The sequence below is a fragment of the Oryctolagus cuniculus genome, chromosome 10, assembly GCF_051225735.1.
Source record: "Oryctolagus cuniculus isolate XC-2025 breed Fujian yellow rabbit chromosome 10, ASM5122573v1, whole genome shotgun sequence".
Lineage (NCBI taxonomy): Eukaryota > Metazoa > Chordata > Mammalia > Lagomorpha > Leporidae > Oryctolagus > Oryctolagus cuniculus.
In genome coordinates, this window is record NC_142876.1 from 74,528,783 (window position 1) to 74,550,632 (window position 21,850).

At 69.5% G+C, this 21,850-nt stretch overlaps 9 non-coding genes across 9 annotated transcripts; all 9 read left to right on the forward strand.

The window, feature by feature from the left end:
* Positions 1-958: 958 nt before the first annotated feature.
* Positions 959-1,077, forward strand: LOC149124220 (5S ribosomal RNA). The gene has a single exon (XR_016215433.1). It is a non-coding gene; the product is annotated as a 5S ribosomal RNA (ribosomal RNA).
* Positions 1,078-3,414: 2,337 nt separating this feature from the next.
* LOC149124221 (5S ribosomal RNA) lies at positions 3,415-3,533 on the forward strand. Its single transcript, XR_016215434.1, has one exon. It is a non-coding gene; the product is annotated as a 5S ribosomal RNA (ribosomal RNA).
* Positions 3,534-5,853: 2,320 nt separating this feature from the next.
* LOC149124222 (5S ribosomal RNA) lies at positions 5,854-5,972 on the forward strand. The gene has a single exon (XR_016215435.1). It is a non-coding gene; the product is annotated as a 5S ribosomal RNA (ribosomal RNA).
* Positions 5,973-8,271: 2,299 nt separating this feature from the next.
* On the forward strand, positions 8,272-8,390 carry LOC149124223 (5S ribosomal RNA). Its single transcript, XR_016215436.1, has one exon. It is a non-coding gene; the product is annotated as a 5S ribosomal RNA (ribosomal RNA).
* Positions 8,391-10,713: 2,323 nt separating this feature from the next.
* LOC149124224 (5S ribosomal RNA) lies at positions 10,714-10,832 on the forward strand. Its single transcript, XR_016215437.1, has one exon. It is a non-coding gene; the product is annotated as a 5S ribosomal RNA (ribosomal RNA).
* A 2,342-nt stretch (positions 10,833-13,174) lies between these two features.
* LOC149124225 (5S ribosomal RNA) lies at positions 13,175-13,293 on the forward strand. Its single transcript, XR_016215438.1, has one exon. It is a non-coding gene; the product is annotated as a 5S ribosomal RNA (ribosomal RNA).
* Positions 13,294-15,626: 2,333 nt separating this feature from the next.
* LOC149124226 (5S ribosomal RNA) lies at positions 15,627-15,745 on the forward strand. The gene has a single exon (XR_016215439.1). It is a non-coding gene; the product is annotated as a 5S ribosomal RNA (ribosomal RNA).
* Positions 15,746-18,125: 2,380 nt separating this feature from the next.
* Positions 18,126-18,244, forward strand: LOC149124227 (5S ribosomal RNA). The gene has a single exon (XR_016215440.1). It is a non-coding gene; the product is annotated as a 5S ribosomal RNA (ribosomal RNA).
* Positions 18,245-20,556: 2,312 nt separating this feature from the next.
* LOC149124228 (5S ribosomal RNA) lies at positions 20,557-20,675 on the forward strand. The gene has a single exon (XR_016215441.1). It is a non-coding gene; the product is annotated as a 5S ribosomal RNA (ribosomal RNA).
* The last annotated feature ends 1,175 nt before the right edge of the window (positions 20,676-21,850 follow it).

A 21,850-nucleotide genomic window follows, 5' to 3' on the forward strand; every position in this document is an offset into this window, starting at 1 on the left:
CTCCATGAAGAGGGGGAGCGACAGTCTCGAACTGGCTGCCGGGCTGGAGGGTGCGGGTCGCGCTGAAGCGCCCCACCCTCCCGTGAGGGAACGGGCGCTGAGGACGGAAATCCCTCTGTGCCACGAAGGGTGTCGGGGTGTGCGACTGTGTGCCCCTTGTGTAGGCGTGTGTGTGTGTGTGTGTGTGTGTGTGAGTGCCCACGCGAGCGTGCGGCGGGGGTGATTCCGTGCGCTGCCGCCCTCCTTCCCGACCTGCTGCCCCACTTGGGCCCCCGTGACCGAGCGGGGACAAGGGTCCCCAGGCCCTCAGCTGTCCTCGCGGCGTGGGAGTGTGTGGAGGCGCGGCGGCCGTGCCGGGGGAGGGCGGGCGACCTGTGCGTCAGCGGTGGGGGGGCTGCTGGCGGCCGGGTAGGAGGGAAGGCCCGGGCCGCGGTGGTGTGGGGCGCCGAACCCCCTGGTGCCGGGACCCGCGAGCCGCGGGGCGCAGCCCTGGGCAGGCGTGGAGGCTGCCGGGCACGGCTGGCGTGTGGCTGGGCGATGGCGGCAGGCAGGGGATCCGGCCTAGAAAGAGAGAGTAGGAGTTCCCTGTGGCCAGCGGCAGCCGGAGGAGGTTGGCTCCCCTTGGCTTGGCGGCAGCGTGCCGACTGGGCGCCCGGTGCTGCAGGTCCTGGGCTGGGCAGGCGGAGGGCTGGAGTTCGGGCACTGGTGCAGGGCTAGGCGGAGGGCGGCTGAGGAGGAGGGGGGGGGAGGAGGAGAAGAGAAGAGAAGAGAAAAGAGGGAGGAGGCGGAGGAGAAGCGGCAGCGGGAGCGGGAGCGGGAATGGGAATGGGAATGGGAATGGGAGTGAGAGCGGGGAGCGGGCAGGAGGAGGAGGAGGAGGAGGAGGAGGCGGCGGCGGCGGCGGCGGCGGCGGCTGTGCGGGCGCGCACTCAAGAGGGGCCTGGAGGCAGCCTCTGGCGTCTACGGCCATACCACCCTGAACGCGCCCGATCTCGTCTGATCTCGGAAGCTAAGCAGGGTCGGGCCTGGTTAGTACTTGGATGGGAGACCGCCTGGGAATACCGGGTGCTGTAGGCTTTTGCCCCGCGGCACCCTCCCCTTTTGCTCGCCTTTGGCTGGCTGCCTAGCCACGCCCCCATCCGCCAGCCCGCACGCCGGGACCCCTGCGACCCCCAACGCAGCTCCAGCAGGGGGCAGAAGCCCGACCCCTCCACCTGGCAGCCCCAGCCCGCCCGCGCCTCGGGCCTGGGCCTGGGCCTGGGCCTGGGCACGGGCACGGGCACGGGCACGGGCACGGGCGGGCCGGCCAGCTGTCCCCGGCTGCCGCAGCCCCACCGCCAACCCCGGGGCCCACCCCGGGACACAGGCCACGCCCCGCGCCATCCAGCGCGCCCCCTCCAACCCCAAACCAGCGACTCACCGCCCGCCAGGGCGCTCCCCTGCCGGCCGCCCCAACCCCGCAGCCCGCCGCACCAGCAGCTCCCGGCACCTGCACTCCCACCGCCCCTCCCGGGCTCCTGTCTCCCAGGGAGCCCAATGACTGTGACCACGACCACGACCACGACCACCGCCCGAAGACGACGCCAGGGCGCGGTTGCCCACCACTCAGGGCCCGGTGCCTCGCGCAGCCCAACCCGCGGGCCCTCTGCGCCACCTGGCCGTGCGGCGGCCACGCGCCACAGCCGCGGAAGCCCTCCAGAGCGCAAAGGAGGGACCCCACACCAAGCCTCGCAGGCAATACAGGCACCCTCTCCCTCTGTCTCTGACTTACACCAACACCTACACGTCTCTCTCTCTTTCTCTCTCTCTCTCTGTCTCTCTCTCCTCTCTCTGTCCCCCTCTCCCCCATCAGCCCTGACTCACACAGCATCCAAACGGGGCACCCTTTTGGCAGGCCAGGCAGAGACCCGCGGCCACAGGCTGCGTGCCCACAGGACCTCCCCGGGACAGAGGGTCCGTGGCAGGCAGGCAGCACACAGCCTGTGGTCTCTGTGGGGAGCAACTCGGATTGGACTGAGTTACTGGAATTAAGACTTATTCTATGCATCTGCTCTCCCACAATATGGCGCTGGGAGAGGAGAAAACAGCTTCTATGCAGCTGCCTCTTGCCAACTTGAGTGATGACCTCCAGGAGCTGATCCTGCTCCTGATTGGAGGAGAGCAGCGTACTTGGCGTGTGGGCAGCCGAGTTGGGATTGGCGGAAGAGGACTATAAAGGAGGAGAGAGACAACATGCACCAGGAACATCTAAGGGGAACACCTGTGCAGCCCCCGAGAGAGCCGGCCGGCCGGCCGGCGGTGTGCCGCTCCCCCGCGGAAGTGGGGAATGTGGCAGGGGGAACCGCCCTTCCACGGAGGTGGAAGGGACGGTAGCCAACCCGGGAAGAACCAGCAGCAAACCCGGGGAGGGCCGAGCAGACGAAAGAACAGCGCAGGGTCCTGTGTCGTTCCTCCATGAAGAGGGGGAGCGACAGTCTCGAACTGGCTGCCGGGCTGGAGGGTGCGGGTCGCGCTGAAGCGCCCCACCCTCCCGTGAGGGAACGGGCGCTGAGGACGGAAATCCCTCTGTGCCACGAAGGGTGTCGGGGTGTGCGACTGTGTGCCCCTTGTGTAGGCGTGTGTGTGTGTGTGTGTGTGTGTGTGAGTGCCCACGCGAGCGTGCGGCGGGGGTGATTCCGTGCGCTGCCGCCCTCCTTCCCGACCTGCTGCCCCACTTGGGCCCCCGTGACCGAGCGGGGACAAGGGTCCCCAGGCCCTCAGCTGTCCTCGCGGCGTGGGAGTGTGTGGAGGCGCGGCGGCCGTGCCGGGGGAGGGCGGGCGACCTGTGCGTCAGCGGTGGGGGGGCTGCTGGCGGCCGGGTAGGAGGGAAGGCCCGGGCCGCGGTGGTGTGGGGCGCCGAACCCCCTGGTGCCGGGACCCGCGAGCCGCGGGGCGCAGCCCTGGGCAGGCGTGGAGGCTGCCGGGCACGGCTGGCGTGTGGCTGGGCGATGGCGGCAGGCAGGGGATCCGGCCTAGAAAGAGAGAGTAGGAGTTCCCTGTGGCCAGCGGCAGCCGGAGGAGGTTGGCTCCCCTTGGCTTGGCGGCAGCGTGCCGACTGGGCGCCCGGTGCTGCACTGCAGGTCCTGGGCTGGGCAGGCGGAGGGCTGGAGTTCGGGCACTGGTGCAGGGCTAGGCGGAGGGCGGCTGAGGAGGAGGGGGGGGGAGGAGGAGAAGAGAAGAGAAAAGAGGGAGGAGGCGGAGGAGAAGCGGCAGCGGGAGCGGGAGCGGGAATGGGAATGGGAATGGGAATGGGAATGGGAGTGAGAGCGGGGAGCGGGCAGGAGGAGGAGGAGGAGGAGGAGGAGGCGGCGGCGGCGGCGGCGGCGGCGGCTGTGCGGGCGCGCACTCAAGAGGGGCCTGGAGGCAGCCTCTGGCGTCTACGGCCATACCACCCTGAACGCGCCCGATCTCGTCTGATCTCGGAAGCTAAGCAGGGTCGGGCCTGGTTAGTACTTGGATGGGAGACCGCCTGGGAATACCGGGTGCTGTAGGCTTTTGCCCCGCGGCACCCTCCCCTTTTGCTCGCCTTTGGCTGGCTGCCTAGCCACGCCCCCATCCGCCAGCCCGCACGCCGGGACCCCTGCGACCCCCAACGCAGCTCCAGCAGGGGGCAGAAGCCCGACCCCTCCACCTGGCAGCCCCAGCCCGCCCGCGCCTCGGGCCTGGGCCTGGGCCTGGGCCTGGGCACGGGCACGGGCACGGGCACGGGCAGGCCGGCCAGCTGTCCCCGGCTGCCGCAGCCCCACCGCCAACCCCGGGGCCCACCCCGGGACACAGGCCACGCCCCGCGCCATCCAGCGCGCCCCCTCCAACCCCAAACCAGCGACTCACCGCCCGCCAGGGCGCTCCCCTGCCGGCCGCCCCAACCCCGCAGCCCGCCGCACCAGCAGCTCCCGGCACCTGCACTCCCACCGCCCCTCCCGGGCTCCTGTCTCCCAGGGAGCCCAATGACTGTGACCACGACCACGACCACGACCACCGCCCGAAGACGACGCCAGGGCGCGGTTGCCCACCACTCAGGGCCCGGTGCCTCGCGCAGCCCAACCCGCGGGCCCTCTGCGCCACCTGGCCGTGCGGCGGCCACGCGCCACAGCCGCGGAAGCCCTCCAGAGCGCAAAGGAGGGACCCCACACCAAGCCTCGCAGGCAATACAGGCACCCTCTCCCTCTGTCTCTGACTTACACCAACACCTACACGTCTCTCTCTCTTTCTCTCTCTCTCTCTGTCTCTCTCTCCTCTCTCTGTCCCCCTCTCCCCCATCAGCCCTGACTCACACAGCATCCAAACGGGGCACCCTTTTGGCAGGCCAGGCAGAGACCCGCGGCCACAGGCTGCGTGCCCACAGGACCTCCCCGGGACAGAGGGTCCGTGGCAGGCAGGCAGCACACAGCCTGTGGTCTCTGTGGGGAGCAACTCGGATTGGACTGAGTTACTGGAATTAAGACTTATTCTATGCATCTGCTCTCCCACAATATGGCGCTGGGAGAGGAGAAAACAGCTTCTATGCAGCTGCCTCTTGCCAACTTGAGTGATGACCTCCAGGAGCTGATCCTGCTCCTGATTGGAGGAGAGCAGCGTACTTGGCGTGTGGGCAGCCGAGTTGGGATTGGCGGAAGAGGACTATAAAGGAGGAGAGAGACAACATGCACCAGGAACATCTAAGGGGAACACCTGTGCAGCCCCCGAGAGAGCCGGCCGGCCGGCCGGCGGTGTGCCGCTCCCCCGCGGAAGTGGGGAATGTGGCAGGGGGAACCGCCCTTCCACGGAGGTGGAAGGGACGGTAGCCAACCCGGGAAGAACCAGCAGCAAACCCGGGGAGGGCCGAGCAGACGAAAGAACAGCGCAGGGTCCTGTGTCGTTCCTCCATGAAGAGGGGGAGCGACAGTCTCGAACTGGCTGCCGGGCTGGAGGGTGCGGGTCGCGCTGAAGCGCCCCACCCTCCCGTGAGGGAACGGGCGCTGAGGACGGAAATCCCTCTGTGCCACGAAGGGTGTCGGGGTGTGCGACTGTGTGCCCCTTGTGTAGGCGTGTGTGTGTGTGTGTGTGTGTGTGAGTGCCCACGCGAGCGTGCGGCGGGGGTGATTCCGTGCGCTGCCGCCCTCCTTCCCGACCTGCTGCCCCACTTGGGCCCCCGTGACCGAGCGGGGACAAGGGTCCCCAGGCCCTCAGCTGTCCTCGCGGCGTGGGAGTGTGTGGAGGCGCGGCGGCCGTGCCGGGGGAGGGCGGGCGACCTGTGCGTCAGCGGTGGGGGGGCTGCTGGCGGCCGGGTAGGAGGGAAGGCCCGGGCCGCGGTGGTGTGGGGCGCCGAACCCCCTGGTGCCGGGACCCGCGAGCCGCGGGGCGCAGCCCTGGGCAGGCGTGGAGGCTGCCGGGCACGGCTGGCGTGTGGCTGGGCGATGGCGGCAGGCAGGGGATCCGGCCTAGAAAGAGAGAGTAGGAGTTCCCTGTGGCCAGCGGCAGCCGGAGGAGGTTGGCTCCCCTTGGCTTGGCGGCAGCGTGCCGACTGGGCGCCCGGTGCTGCACTGCAGGTCCTGGGCTGGGCAGGCGGAGGGCTGGAGTTCGGGCACTGGTGCAGGGCTAGGCGGAGGGCGGCTGAGGAGGAGGGGGGGGGAGGAGGAGAAGAGAAGAGAAAAGAGGGAGGAGGCGGAGGAGAAGCGGCAGCGGGAGCGGGAGCGGGAATGGGAATGGGAATGGGAATGGGAGTGAGAGCGGGGAGCGGGCAGGAGGAGGAGGAGGAGGAGGAGGCGGCGGCGGCGGCGGCGGCGGCGGCTGTGCGGGCGCGCACTCAAGAGGGGCCTGGAGGCGGCCTCTGGCGTCTACGGCCATACCACCCTGAACGCGCCCGATCTCGTCTGATCTCGGAAGCTAAGCAGGGTCGGGCCTGGTTAGTACTTGGATGGGAGACCGCCTGGGAATACCGGGTGCTGTAGGCTTTTGCCCCGCGGCACCCTCCCCTTTTGCTCGCCTTTGGCTGGCTGCCTAGCCACGCCCCCATCCGCCAGCCCGCACGCCGGGACCCCTGCGACCCCCAACGCAGCTCCAGCAGGGGGCAGAAGCCCGACCCCTCCACCTGGCAGCCCCAGCCCGCCCGCGCCTCGGGCCTGGGCCTGGGCCTGGGCCTGGGCACGGGCACGGGCACGGGCGGGCCGGCCAGCTGTCCCCGGCTGCCGCAGCCCCACCGCCAACCCCGGGGCCCACCCCGGGACACAGGCCACGCCCCGCGCCATCCAGCGCGCCCCCTCCAACCCCAAACCAGCGACTCACCGCCCGCCAGGGCGCTCCCCTGCCGGCCGCCCCAACCCCGCAGCCCGCCGCACCAGCAGCTCCCGGCACCTGCACTCCCACCGCCCCTCCCGGGCTCCTGTCTCCCAGGGAGCCCAATGACTGTGACCACGACCACGACCACGACCACCGCCCGAAGACGACGCCAGGGCGCGGTTGCCCACCACTCAGGGCCCGGTGCCTCGCGCAGCCCAACCCGCGGGCCCTCTGCGCCACCTGGCCGTGCGGCGGCCACGCGCCACAGCCGCGGAAGCCCTCCAGAGCGCAAAGGAGGGACCCCACACCAAGCCTCGCAGGCAATACAGGCACCCTCTCCCTCTGTCTCTGACTTACACCAACACCTACACGTCTCTCTCTCTTTCTCTCTCTCTCTCTCCTCTCTCTGTCCCCCTCTCCCCCATCAGCCCTGACTCACACAGCATCCAAACGGGGCACCCTTTTGGCAGGCCAGGCAGAGACCCGCGGCCACAGGCTGCGTGCCCACAGGACCTCCCCGGGACAGAGGGTCCGTGGCAGGCAGGCAGCACACAGCCTGTGGTCTCTGTGGGGAGCAACTCGGATTGGACTGAGTTACTGGAATTAAGACTTATTCTATGCATCTGCTCTCCCACAATATGGCGCTGGGAGAGGAGAAAACAGCTTCTATGCAGCTGCCTCTTGCCAACTTGAGTGATGACCTCCAGGAGCTGATCCTGCTCCTGATTGGAGGAGAGCAGCGTACTTGGCGTGTGGGCAGCCGAGTTGGGATTGGCGGAAGAGGACTATAAAGGAGGAGAGAGACAACATGCACCAGGAACATCTAAGGGGAACACCTGTGCAGCCCCCGAGAGAGCCGGCCGGCCGGCCGGCGGTGTGCCGCTCCCCCGCGGAAGTGGGGAATGTGGCAGGGGGAACCGCCCTTCCACGGAGGTGGAAGGGACGGTAGCCAACCCGGGAAGAACCAGCAGCAAACCCGGGGAGGGCCGAGCAGACGAAAGAACAGCGCAGGGTCCTGTGTCGTTCCTCCATGAAGAGGGGGAGCGACAGTCTCGAACTGGCTGCCGGGCTGGAGGGTGCGGGTCGCGCTGAAGCGCCCCACCCTCCCGTGAGGGAACGGGCGCTGAGGACGGAAATCCCTCTGTGCCACGAAGGGTGTCGGGGTGTGCGACTGTGTGCCCCTTGTGTAGGCGTGTGTGTGTGTGTGTGTGTGTGTGTGTGAGTGCCCACGCGAGCGTGCGGCGGGGGTGATTCCGTGCGCTGCCGCCCTCCTTCCCGACCTGCTGCCCCACTTGGGCCCCCGTGACCGAGCGGGGACAAGGGTCCCCAGGCCCTCAGCTGTCCTCGCGGCGTGGGAGTGTGTGGAGGCGCGGCGGCCGTGCCGGGGGAGGGCGGGCGACCTGTGCGTCAGCGGTGGGGGGGCTGCTGGCGGCCGGGTAGGAGGGAAGGCCCGGGCCGCGGTGGTGTGGGGCGCCGAACCCCCTGGTGCCGGGACCCGCGAGCCGCGGGGCGCAGCCCTGGGCAGGCGTGGAGGCTGCCGGGCACGGCTGGCGTGTGGCTGGGCGATGGCGGCAGGCAGGGGATCCGGCCTAGAAAGAGAGAGTAGGAGTTCCCTGTGGCCAGCGGCAGCCGGAGGAGGTTGGCTCCCCTTGGCTTGGCGGCAGCGTGCCGACTGGGCGCCCGGTGCTGCACTGCAGGTCCTGGGCTGGGCAGGCGGAGGGCTGGAGTTCGGGCACTGGTGCAGGGCTAGGCGGAGGGCGGCTGAGGAGGAGGGGGGGGGAGGAGGAGAAGAGAAGAGAAAAGAGGGAGGAGGCGGAGGAGAAGCGGCAGCGGGAGCGGGAGCGGGAATGGGAATGGGAATGGGAGTGAGAGCGGGGAGCGGGCAGGAGGAGGAGGAGGAGGAGGCGGCGGCGGCGGCGGCGGCGGCGGCTGTGCGGGCGCGCACTCAAGAGGGGCCTGGAGGCAGCCTCTGGCGTCTACGGCCATACCACCCTGAACGCGCCCGATCTCGTCTGATCTCGGAAGCTAAGCAGGGTCGGGCCTGGTTAGTACTTGGATGGGAGACCGCCTGGGAATACCGGGTGCTGTAGGCTTTTGCCCCGCGGCACCCTCCCCTTTTGCTCGCCTTTGGCTGGCTGCCTAGCCACGCCCCCATCCGCCAGCCCGCACGCCGGGACCCCTGCGACCCCCAACGCAGCTCCAGCAGGGGGCAGAAGCCCGACCCCTCCACCTGGCAGCCCCAGCCCGCCCGCGCCTCGGGCCTGGGCCTGGGCCTGGGCCTGGGCACGGGCACGGGCACGGGCACGGGCACGGGCGGGCCGGCCAGCTGTCCCCGGCTGCCGCAGCCCCACCGCCAACCCCGGGGCCCACCCCGGGACACAGGCCACGCCCCGCGCCATCCAGCGCGCCCCCTCCAACCCCAAACCAGCGACTCACCGCCCGCCAGGGCGCTCCCCTGCCGGCCGCCCCAACCCCGCAGCCCGCCGCACCAGCAGCTCCCGGCACCTGCACTCCCACCGCCCCTCCCGGGCTCCTGTCTCCCAGGGAGCCCAATGACTGTGACCACGACCACGACCACCGCCCGAAGACGACGCCAGGGCGCGGTTGCCCACCACTCAGGGCCCGGTGCCTCGCGCAGCCCAACCCGCGGGCCCTCTGCGCCACCTGGCCGTGCGGCGGCCACGCGCCACAGCCGCGGAAGCCCTCCAGAGCGCAAAGGAGGGACCCCACACCAAGCCTCGCAGGCAATACAGGCACCCTCTCCCTCTGTCTCTGACTTACACCAACACCTACACGTCTCTCTCTCTTTCTCTCTCTCTCTCTGTCTCTCTCTCCTCTCTCTGTCCCCCTCTCCCCCATCAGCCCTGACTCACACAGCATCCAAACGGGGCACCCTTTTGGCAGGCCAGGCAGAGACCCGCGGCCACAGGCTGCGTGCCCACAGGACCTCCCCGGGACAGAGGGTCCGTGGCAGGCAGGCAGCACACAGCCTGTGGTCTCTGTGGGGAGCAACTCGGATTGGACTGAGTTACTGGAATTAAGACTTATTCTATGCATCTGCTCTCCCACAATATGGCGCTGGGAGAGGAGAAAACAGCTTCTATGCAGCTGCCTCTTGCCAACTTGAGTGATGACCTCCAGGAGCTGATCCTGCTCCTGATTGGAGGAGAGCAGCGTACTTGGCGTGTGGGCAGCCGAGTTGGGATTGGCGGAAGAGGACTATAAAGGAGGAGAGAGACAACATGCACCAGGAACATCTAAGGGGAACACCTGTGCAGCCCCCGAGAGAGCCGGCCGGCCGGCCGGCGGTGTGCCGCTCCCCCGCGGAAGTGGGGAATGTGGCAGGGGGAACCGCCCTTCCACGGAGGTGGAAGGGACGGTAGCCAACCCGGGAAGAACCAGCAGCAAACCCGGGGAGGGCCGAGCAGACGAAAGAACAGCGCAGGGTCCTGTGTCGTTCCTCCATGAAGAGGGGGAGCGACAGTCTCGAACTGGCTGCCGGGCTGGAGGGTGCGGGTCGCGCTGAAGCGCCCCACCCTCCCGTGAGGGAACGGGCGCTGAGGACGGAAATCCCTCTGTGCCACGAAGGGTGTCGGGGTGTGCGACTGTGTGCCCCTTGTGTAGGCGTGTGTGTGTGTGTGTGTGTGTGTGTGTGTGAGTGCCCACGCGAGCGTGCGGCGGGGGTGATTCCGTGCGCTGCCGCCCTCCTTCCCGACCTGCTGCCCCACTTGGGCCCCCGTGACCGAGCGGGGACAAGGGTCCCCAGGCCCTCAGCTGTCCTCGCGGCGTGGGAGTGTGTGGAGGCGCGGCGGCCGTGCCGGGGGAGGGCGGGCGACCTGTGCGTCAGCGGTGGGGGGGCTGCTGGCGGCCGGGTAGGAGGGAAGGCCCGGGCCGCGGTGGTGTGGGGCGCCGAACCCCCTGGTGCCGGGACCCGCGAGCCGCGGGGCGCAGCCCTGGGCAGGCGTGGAGGCTGCCGGGCACGGCTGGCGTGTGGCTGGGCGATGGCGGCAGGCAGGGGATCCGGCCTAGAAAGAGAGAGTAGGAGTTCCCTGTGGCCAGCGGCAGCCGGAGGAGGTTGGCTCCCCTTGGCTTGGCGGCAGCGTGCCGACTGGGCGCCCGGTGCTGCACTGCAGGTCCTGGGCTGGGCAGGCGGAGGGCTGGAGTTCGGGCACTGGTGCAGGGCTAGGCGGAGGGCGGCTGAGGAGGAGGGGGGGGGAGGAGGAGAAGAGAAGAGAAAAGAGGGAGGAGGCGGAGGAGAAGCGGCAGCGGGAGCGGGAGCGGGAATGGGAATGGGAATGGGAATGGGAGTGAGAGCGGGGAGCGGGCAGGAGGAGGAGGAGGAGGAGGCGGCGGCGGCGGCGGCGGCGGCGGCTGTGCGGGCGCGCACTCAAGAGGGGCCTGGAGGCAGCCTCTGGCGTCTACGGCCATACCACCCTGAACGCGCCCGATCTCGTCTGATCTCGGAAGCTAAGCAGGGTCGGGCCTGGTTAGTACTTGGATGGGAGACCGCCTGGGAATACCGGGTGCTGTAGGCTTTTGCCCCGCGGCACCCTCCCCTTTTGCTCGCCTTTGGCTGGCTGCCTAGCCACGCCCCCATCCGCCAGCCCGCACGCCGGGACCCCTGCGACCCCCAACGCAGCTCCAGCAGGGGGCAGAAGCCCGACCCCTCCACCTGGCAGCCCCAGCCCGCCCGCGCCTCGGGCCTGGGCCTGGGCCTGGGCCTGGGCACGGGCACGGGCACGGGCACGGGCACGGGCACGGGCGGGCCGGCCAGCTGTCCCCGGCTGCCGCAGCCCCACCGCCAACCCCGGGGCCCACCCCGGGACACAGGCCACGCCCCGCGCCATCCAGCGCGCCCCCTCCAACCCCAAACCAGCGACTCACCGCCCGCCAGGGCGCTCCCCTGCCGGCCGCCCCAACCCCGCAGCCCGCCGCACCAGCAGCTCCCGGCACCTGCACTCCCACCGCCCCTCCCGGGCTCCTGTCTCCCAGGGAGCCCAATGACTGTGACCACGACCACGACCACGACCACCGCCCGAAGACGACGCCAGGGCGCGGTTGCCCACCACTCAGGGCCCGGTGCCTCGCGCAGCCCAACCCGCGGGCCCTCTGCGCCACCTGGCCGTGCGGCGGCCACGCGCCACAGCCGCGGAAGCCCTCCAGAGCGCAAAGGAGGGACCCCACACCAAGCCTCGCAGGCAATACAGGCACCCTCTCCCTCTGTCTCTGACTTACACCAACACCTACACGTCTCTCTCTCTTTCTCTCTCTCTCTCTGTCTCTCTCTCCTCTCTCTGTCCCCCTCTCCCCCATCAGCCCTGACTCACACAGCATCCAAACGGGGCACCCTTTTGGCAGGCCAGGCAGAGACCCGCGGCCACAGGCTGCGTGCCCACAGGACCTCCCCGGGACAGAGGGTCCGTGGCAGGCAGGCAGCACACAGCCTGTGGTCTCTGTGGGGAGCAACTCGGATTGGACTGAGTTACTGGAATTAAGACTTATTCTATGCATCTGCTCTCCCACAATATGGCGCTGGGAGAGGAGAAAACAGCTTCTATGCAGCTGCCTCTTGCCAACTTGAGTGATGACCTCCAGGAGCTGATCCTGCTCCTGATTGGAGGAGAGCAGCGTACTTGGCGTGTGGGCAGCCGAGTTGGGATTGGCGGAAGAGGACTATAAAGGAGGAGAGAGACAACATGCACCAGGAACATCTAAGGGGAACACCTGTGCAGCCCCCGAGAGAGCCGGCCGGCCGGCCGGCGGTGTGCCGCTCCCCCGCGGAAGTGGGGAATGTGGCAGGGGGAACCGCCCTTCCACGGAGGTGGAAGGGACGGTAGCCAACCCGGGAAGAACCAGCAGCAAACCCGGGGAGGGCCGAGCAGACGAAAGAACAGCGCAGGGTCCTGTGTCGTTCCTCCATGAAGAGGGGGAGCGACAGTCTCGAACTGGCTGCCGGGCTGGAGGGTGCGGGTCGCGCTGAAGCGCCCCACCCTCCCGTGAGGGAACGGGTGCTGAGGACGGAAATCCCTCTGTGCCACGAAGGGTGTCGGGGTGTGCGACTGTGTGCCCCTTGTGTAGGCGTGTGTGTGTGTGTGTGTGTGTGTGTGAGTGCCCACGCGAGCGTGCGGCGGGGGTGATTCCGTGCGCTGCCGCCCTCCTTCCCGACCTGCTGCCCCACTTGGGCCCCCGTGACCGAGCGGGGACAAGGGTCCCCAGGCCCTCAGCTGTCCTCGCGGCGTGGGAGTGTGTGGAGGCGCGGCGGCCGTGCCGGGGGAGGGCGGGCGACCTGTGCGTCAGCGGTGGGGGGGCTGCTGGCGGCCGGGTAGGAGGGAAGGCCCGGGCCGCGGTGGTGTGGGGCGCCGAACCCCCTGGTGCCGGGACCCGCGAGCCGCGGGGCGCAGCCCTGGGCAGGCGTGGAGGCTGCCGGGCACGGCTGGCGTGTGGCTGGGCGATGGCGGCAGGCAGGGGATCCGGCCTAGAAAGAGAGAGTAGGAGTTCCCTGTGGCCAGCGGCAGCCGGAGGAGGTTGGCTCCCCTTGGCTTGGCGGCAGCGTGCCGACTGGGCGCCCGGTGCTGCACTGCAGGTCCTGGGCTGGGCAGGCGGAGGGCTGGAGTTCGGGCACTGGTGCAGGGCTAGGCGGAGGGCGGCTGAGGAGGAGGGGGGGGGAGGAGGAGAAGAGAAGAGAAGAGAAAAGAGGGAGGAGGCGGAGGAGAAGCGGCAGCGGGAGCGGGAGCGGGAATGGGAATGGGAATGGGAGTGAGAGCGGGGAGCGGGCAGGAGGAGGAGGAGGAGGAGGAGGCGGCGGCGGCGGCGGCGGCGGCGGCGGCGGCGGCTGTGCGGGCGCGCACTCAAGAGGGGCCTGGAGGCAGCCTCTGGCGTCTACGGCCATACCACCCTGAACGCGCCCGATCTCGTCTGATCTCGGAAGCTAAGCAGGGTCGGGCCTGGTTAGTACTTGGATGGGAGACCGCCTGGGAATACCGGGTGCTGTAGGCTTTTGCCCCGCGGCACCCTCCCCTTTTGCTCGCCTTTGGCTGGCTGCCTAGCCACGCCCCCATCCGCCAGCCCGCACGCCGGGACCCCTGCGACCCCCAACGCAGCTCCAGCAGGGGGCAGAAGCCCGACCCCTCCACCTGGCAGCCCCAGCCCGCCCGCGCCTCGGGCCTGGGCCTGGGCCTGGGCCTGGGCACGGGCACGGGCACGGGCACGGGCACGGGCGGGCCGGCCAGCTGTCCCCGGCTGCCGCAGCCCCACCGCCAACCCCGGGGCCCACCCCGGGACACAGGCCACGCCCCGCGCCATCCAGCGCGCCCCCTCCAACCCCAAACCAGCGACTCACCGCCCGCCAGGGCGCTCCCCTGCCGGCCGCCCCAACCCCGCAGCCCGCCGCACCAGCAGCTCCCGGCACCTGCACTCCCACCGCCCCTCCCGGGCTCCTGTCTCCCAGGGAGCCCAATGACTGTGACCACGACCACGACCACCGCCCGAAGACGACGCCAGGGCGCGGTTGCCCACCACTCAGGGCCCGGTGCCTCGCGCAGCCCAACCCGCGGGCCCTCTGCGCCACCTGGCCGTGCGGCGGCCACGCGCCACAGCCGCGGAAGCCCTCCAGAGCGCAAAGGAGGGACCCCACACCAAGCCTCGCAGGCAATACAGGCACCCTCTCCCTCTGTCTCTGACTTACACCAACACCTACACGTCTCTCTCTCTTTCTCTCTCTCTCTCTGTCTCTCTCTCCTCTCTCTGTCCCCCTCTCCCCCATCAGCCCTGACTCACACAGCATCCAAACGGGGCACCCTTTTGGCAGGCCAGGCAGAGACCCGCGGCCACAGGCTGCGTGCCCACAGGACCTCCCCGGGACAGAGGGTCCGTGGCAGGCAGGCAGCACACAGCCTGTGGTCTCTGTGGGGAGCAACTCGGATTGGACTGAGTTACTGGAATTAAGACTTATTCTATGCATCTGCTCTCCCACAATATGGCGCTGGGAGAGGAGAAAACAGCTTCTATGCAGCTGCCTCTTGCCAACTTGAGTGATGACCTCCAGGAGCTGATCCTGCTCCTGATTGGAGGAGAGCAGCGTACTTGGCGTGTGGGCAGCCGAGTTGGGATTGGCGGAAGAGGACTATAAAGGAGGAGAGAGACAACATGCACCAGGAACATCTAAGGGGAACACCTGTGCAGCCCCCGAGAGAGCCGGCCGGCCGGCCGGCGGTGTGCCGCTCCCCCGCGGAAGTGGGGAATGTGGCAGGGGGAACCGCCCTTCCACGGAGGTGGAAGGGACGGTAGCCAACCCGGGAAGAACCAGCAGCAAACCCGGGGAGGGCCGAGCAGACGAAAGAACAGCGCAGGGTCCTGTGTCGTTCCTCCATGAAGAGGGGGAGCGACAGTCTCGAACTGGCTGCCGGGCTGGAGGGTGCGGGTCGCGCTGAAGCGCCCCACCCTCCCGTGAGGGAACGGGCGCTGAGGACGGAAATCCCTCTGTGCCACGAAGGGTGTCGGGGTGTGCGACTGTGTGCCCCTTGTGTAGGCGTGTGTGTGTGTGTGTGTGTGTGTGTGTGAGTGCCCACGCGAGCGTGCGGCGGGGGTGATTCCGTGCGCTGCCGCCCTCCTTCCCGACCTGCTGCCCCACTTGGGCCCCCGTGACCGAGCGGGGACAAGGGTCCCCAGGCCCTCAGCTGTCCTCGCGGCGTGGGAGTGTGTGGAGGCGCGGCGGCCGTGCCGGGGGAGGGCGGGCGACCTGTGCGTCAGCGGTGGGGGGGCTGCTGGCGGCCGGGTAGGAGGGAAGGCCCGGGCCGCGGTGGTGTGGGGCGCCGAACCCCCTGGTGCCGGGACCCGCGAGCCGCGGGGCGCAGCCCTGGGCAGGCGTGGAGGCTGCCGGGCACGGCTGGCGTGTGGCTGGGCGATGGCGGCAGGCAGGGGATCCGGCCTAGAAAGAGAGAGTAGGAGTTCCCTGTGGCCAGCGGCAGCCGGAGGAGGTTGGCTCCCCTTGGCTTGGCGGCAGCGTGCCGACTGGGCGCCCGGTGCTGCACTGCAGGTCCTGGGCTGGGCAGGCGGAGGGCTGGAGTTCGGGCACTGGTGCAGGGCTAGGCGGAGGGCGGCTGAGGAGGAGGGGGGGGGAGGAGGAGAAGAGAAGAGAAAAGAGGGAGGAGGCGGAGGAGAAGCGGCAGCGGGAGCGGGAGCGGGAGCGGGAGCGGGAGCGGGAATGGGAATGGGAATGGGAGTGAGAGCGGGGAGCGGGCAGGAGGAGGAGGAGGAGGAGGCGGCGGCGGCGGCGGCGGCGGCGGCTGTGCGGGCGCGCACTCAAGAGGGGCCTGGAGGCAGCCTCTGGCGTCTACGGCCATACCACCCTGAACGCGCCCGATCTCGTCTGATCTCGGAAGCTAAGCAGGGTCGGGCCTGGTTAGTACTTGGATGGGAGACCGCCTGGGAATACCGGGTGCTGTAGGCTTTTGCCCCGCGGCACCCTCCCCTTTTGCTCGCCTTTGGCTGGCTGCCTAGCCACGCCCCCATCCGCCAGCCCGCACGCCGGGACCCCTGCGACCCCCAACGCAGCTCCAGCAGGGGGCAGAAGCCCGACCCCTCCACCTGGCAGCCCCAGCCCGCCCGCGCCTCGGGCCTGGGCCTGGGCCTGGGCCTGGGCACGGGCACGGGCACGGGCACGGGCACGGGCACGGGCGGGCCGGCCAGCTGTCCCCGGCTGCCGCAGCCCCACCGCCAACCCCGGGGCCCACCCCGGGACACAGGCCACGCCCCGCGCCATCCAGCGCGCCCCCTCCAACCCCAAACCAGCGACTCACCGCCCGCCAGGGCGCTCCCCTGCCGGCCGCCCCAACCCCGCAGCCCGCCGCACCAGCAGCTCCCGGCACCTGCACTCCCACCGCCCCTCCCGGGCTCCTGTCTCCCAGGGAGCCCAATGACTGTGACCACGACCACGACCACGACCACCGCCCGAAGACGACGCCAGGGCGCGGTTGCCCACCACTCAGGGCCCGGTGCCTCGCGCAGCCCAACCCGCGGGCCCTCTGCGCCACCTGGCCGTGCGGCGGCCACGCGCCACAGCCGCGGAAGCCCTCCAGAGCGCAAAGGAGGGACCCCACACCAAGCCTCGCAGGCAATACAGGCACCCTCTCCCTCTGTCTCTGACTTACACCAACACCTACACGTCTCTCTCTCTTTCTCTCTCTCTCTCTGTCTCTCTCTCCTCTCTCTGTCCCCCTCTCCCCCATCAGCCCTGACTCACACAGCATCCAAACGGGGCACCCTTTTGGCAGGCCAGGCAGAGACCCGCGGCCACAGGCTGCGTGCCCACAGGACCTCCCCGGGACAGAGGGTCCGTGGCAGGCAGGCAGCACACAGCCTGTGGTCTCTGTGGGGAGCAACTCGGATTGGACTGAGTTACTGGAATTAAGACTTATTCTATGCATCTGCTCTCCCACAATATGGCGCTGGGAGAGGAGAAAACAGCTTCTATGCAGCTGCCTCTTGCCAACTTGAGTGATGACCTCCAGGAGCTGATCCTGCTCCTGATTGGAGGAGAGCAGCGTACTTGGCGTGTGGGCAGCCGAGTTGGGATTGGCGGAAGAGGACTATAAAGGAGGAGAGAGACAACATGCACCAGGAACATCTAAGGGGAACACCTGTGCAGCCCCCGAGAGAGCCGGCCGGCCGGCCGGCGGTGTGCCGCTCCCCCGCGGAAGTGGGGAATGTGGCAGGGGGAACCGCCCTTCCACGGAGGTGGAAGGGACGGTAGCCAACCCGGGAAGAACCAGCAGCAAACCCGGGGAGGGCCGAGCAGACGAAAGAACAGCGCAGGGTCCTGTGTCGTTCCTCCATGAAGAGGGGGAGCGACAGTCTCGAACTGGCTGCCGGGCTGGAGGGTGCGGGTCGCGCTGAAGCGCCCCACCCTCCCGTGAGGGAACGGGCGCTGAGGACGGAAATCCCTCTGTGCCACGAAGGGTGTCGGGGTGTGCGACTGTGTGCCCCTTGTGTAGGCGTGTGTGTGTGTGTGTGTGTGTGTGTGTGTGAGTGCCCACGCGAGCGTGCGGCGGGGGTGATTCCGTGCGCTGCCGCCCTCCTTCCCGACCTGCTGCCCCACTTGGGCCCCCGTGACCGAGCGGGGACAAGGGTCCCCAGGCCCTCAGCTGTCCTCGCGGCGTGGGAGTGTGTGGAGGCGCGGCGGCCGTGCCGGGGGAGGGCGGGCGACCTGTGCGTCAGCGGTGGGGGGGCTGCTGGCGGCCGGGTAGGAGGGAAGGCCCGGGCCGCGGTGGTGTGGGGCGCCGAACCCCCTGGTGCCGGGACCCGCGAGCCGCGGGGCGCAGCCCTGGGCAGGCGTGGAGGCTGCCGGGCACGGCTGGCGTGTGGCTGGGCGATGGCGGCAGGCAGGGGATCCGGCCTAGAAAGAGAGAGTAGGAGTTCCCTGTGGCCAGCGGCAGCCGGAGGAGGTTGGCTCCCCTTGGCTTGGCGGCAGCGTGCCGACTGGGCGCCCGGTGCTGCAGGTCCTGGGCTGGGCAGGCGGAGGGCTGGAGTTCGGGCACTGGTGCAGGGCTAGGCGGAGGGCGGCTGAGGAGGAGGGGGGGGGAGGAGGAGAAGAGAAGAGAAGAGAAAAGAGGGAGGAGGCGGAGGAGAAGCGGCAGCGGGAGCGGGAGCGGGAGTGGGAATGGGAATGGGAATGGGAATGGGAATGGGAATGGGAGTGAGAGCGGGGAGCGGGCAGGAGGAGGAGGAGGAGGAGGCGGCGGCGGCGGAGGCGGCGGCGGCGGCGGCGGCGGCGGCGGCGGCGGCGGCTGTGCGTGCGCGCACTCAAGGGGGGCCTGGAGGCGGCCTCTGGCGTCTACGGCCATACCACCCTGAACGCGCCCGATCTCGTCTGATCTCGGAAGCTAAGCAGGGTCGGGCCTGGTTAGTACTTGGATGGGAGACCGCCTGGGAATACCGGGTGCTGTAGGCTTTTGCCCCGCGGCACCCTCCCCTTTTGCTCGCCTTTGGCTGGCTGCCTAGCCACGCCCCCATCCGCCAGCCCGCACGCCGGGACCCCTGCGACCCCCAACGCAGCTCCAGCAGGGGGCAGAAGCCCGACCCCTCCACCTGGCAGCCCCAGCCCGCCCGCGCCTCGGGCCTGGGCCTGGGCACGGGCACGGGCACGGGCACGGGCACGGGTGGGCCGGCCAGCTGTCCCCGGCTGCCGCAGCCCCACCGCCAACCCCGGGGCCCACCCCGGGACACAGGCCACGCCCCGCGCCATCCAGCGCGCCCCCTCCAACCCCAAACCAGCGACTCACCGCCCGCCAGGGCGCTCCCCTGCCGGCCGCCCCAACCCCGCAGCCCGCCGCACCAGCAGCTCCCGGCACCTGCACTCCCACCGCCCCTCCCGGGCTCCTGTCTCCCAGGGAGCCCAATGACTGTGACCACGACCACGACCACGACCACCGCCCGAAGACGACGCCAGGGCGCGGTTGCCCACCACTCAGGGCCCGGTGCCTCGCGCAGCCCAACCCGCGGGCCCTCTGCGCCACCTGGCCGTGCGGCGGCCACGCGCCACAGCCGCGGAAGCCCTCCAGAGCGCAAAGGAGGGACCCCACACCAAGCCTCGCAGGCAATACAGGCACCCTCTCCCTCTGTCTCTGACTTACACCAACACCTACACGTCTCTCTCTCTTTCTCTCTCTCTCTCTGTCTCTCTCTCCTCTCTCTGTCCCCCTCTCCCCCATCAGCCCTGACTCACACAGCATCCAAACGGGGCACCCTTTTGGCAGGCCAGGCAGAGACCCGCGGCCACAGGCTGCGTGCCCACAGGACCTCCCCGGGACAGAGGGTCCGTGGCAGGCAGGCAGCACACAGCCTGTGGTCTCTGTGGGGAGCAACTCGGATTGGACTGAGTTACTGGAATTAAGACTTATTCTATGCATCTGCTCTCCCACAATATGGCGCTGGGAGAGGAGAAAACAGCTTCTATGCAGCTGCCTCTTGCCAACTTGAGTGATGACCTCCAGGAGCTGATCCTGCTCCTGATTGGAGGAGAGCAGCGTACTTGGCGTGTGGGCAGCCGAGTTGGGATTGGCGGAAGAGGACTATAAAGGAGGAGAGAGACAACATGCACCAGGAACATCTAAGGGGAACACCTGTGCAGCCCCCGAGAGAGCCGGCCGGCCGGCCGGCGGTGTGCCGCTCCCCCGCGGAAGTGGGGAATGTGGCAGGGGGAACCGCCCTTCCACGGAGGTGGAAGGGACGGTAGCCAACCCGGGAAGAACCAGCAGCAAACCCGGGGAGGGCCGAGCAGACGAAAGAACAGCGCAGGGTCCTGTGTCGTTCCTCCATGAAGAGGGGGAGCGACAGTCTCGAACTGGCTGCCGGGCTGGAGGGTGCGGGTCGCGCTGAAGCGCCCCACCCTCCCGTGAGGGAACGGGCGCTGAGGACGGAAATCCCTCTGTGCCACGAAGGGTGTCGGGGTGTGCGACTGTGTGCCCCTTGTGTAGGCGTGTGTGTGTGTGTGTGTGTGTGTGTGTGAGTGCCCACGCGAGCGTGCGGCGGGGGTGATTCCGTGCGCTGCCGCCCTCCTTCCCGACCTGCTGCCCCACTTGGGCCCCCGTGACCGAGCGGGGACAAGGGTCCCCAGGCCCTCAGCTGTCCTCGCGGCGTGGGAGTGTGTGGAGGCGCGGCGGCCGTGCCGGGGGAGGGCGGGCGACCTGTGCGTCAGCGGTGGGGGGGCTGCTGGCGGCCGGGTAGGAGGGAAGGCCCGGGCCGCGGTGGTGTGGGGCGCCGAACCCCCTGGTGCCGGGACCCGCGAGCCGCGGGGCGCAGCCCTGGGCAGGCGTGGAGGCTGCCGGGCACGGCTGGCGTGTGGCTGGGCGATGGCGGCAGGCAGGGGATCCGGCCTAGAAAGAGAGAGTAGGAGTTCCCTGTGGCCAGCGGCAGCCGGAGGAGGTTGGCTCCCCTTGGCTTGGCGGCAGCGTGCCGACTGGGCGCCCGGTGCTGCAGGTCCTGGGCTGGGCAGGCGGAGGGCTGGAGTTCGGGCACTGGTGCAGGGCTAGGCGGAGGGCGGCTGAGGAGGAGGGGGGGGGAGGAGGAGAAGAGAAGAGAAGAGAAAAGAGGGAGGAGGCGGAGGAGAAGCGGCAGCGGGAGCGGGAGCGGGAATGGGAATGGGAATGGGAATGGGAATGGGAGTGAGAGCGGGGAGCGGGCAGGAGGAGGAGGAGGAGGCGGCGGCGGCGGCGGCGGCTGTGCGGGCGCGCACTCAAGAGGGGCCTGGAGGCAGCCTCTGGCGTCTACGGCCATACCACCCTGAACGCGCCCGATCTCGTCTGATCTCGGAAGCTAAGCAGGGTCGGGCCTGGTTAGTACTTGGATGGGAGACCGCCTGGGAATACCGGGTGCTGTAGGCTTTTGCCCCGCGGCACCCTCCCCTTTTGCTCGCCTTTGGCTGGCTGCCTAGCCACGCCCCCATCCGCCAGCCCGCACGCCGGGACCCCTGCGACCCCCAACGCAGCTCCAGCAGGGGGCAGAAGCCCGACCCCTCCACCTGGCAGCCCCAGCCCGCCCGCGCCTCGGGCCTGGGCCTGGGCCTGGGCCTGGGCACGGGCACGGGCACGGGCACGGGCACGGGCGGGCCGGCCAGCTGTCCCCGGCTGCCGCAGCCCCACCGCCAACCCCGGGGCCCACCCCGGGACACAGGCCACGCCCCGCGCCATCCAGCGCGCCCCCTCCAACCCCAAACCAGCGACTCACCGCCCGCCAGGGCGCTCCCCTGCCGGCCGCCCCAACCCCGCAGCCCGCCGCACCAGCAGCTCCCGGCACCTGCACTCCCACCGCCCCTCCCGGGCTCCTGTCTCCCAGGGAGCCCAATGACTGTGACCACGACCACGACCACGACCACCGCCCGAAGACGACGCCAGGGCGCGGTTGCCCACCACTCAGGGCCCGGTGCCTCGCGCAGCCCAACCCGCGGGCCCTCTGCGCCACCTGGCCGTGCGGCGGCCACGCGCCACAGCCGCGGAAGCCCTCCAGAGCGCAAAGGAGGGACCCCACACCAAGCCTCGCAGGCAATACAGGCACCCTCTCCCTCTGTCTCTGACTTACACCAACACCTACACGTCTCTCTCTCTTTCTCTCTCTCTCTCTGTCTCTCTCTCCTCTCTCTGTCCCCCTCTCCCCCATCAGCCCTGACTCACACAGCATCCAAACGGGGCACCCTTTTGGCAGGCCAGGCAGAGACCCGCGGCCACAGGCTGCGTGCCCACAGGACCTCCCCGGGACAGAGGGTCCGTGGCAGGCAGGCAGCACACAGCCTGTGGTCTCTGTGGGGAGCAACTCGGATTGGACTGAGTTACTGGAATTAAGACTTATTCTATGCATCTGCTCTCCCACAATATGGCGCTGGGAGAGGAGAAAACAGCTTCTATGCAGCTGCCTCTTGCCAACTTGAGTGATGACCTCCAGGAGCTGATCCTGCTCCTGATTGGAGGAGAGCAGCGTACTTGGCGTGTGGGCAGCCGAGTTGGGATTGGCGGAAGAGGACTATAAAGGAGGAGAGAGACAACATGCACCAGGAACATCTAAG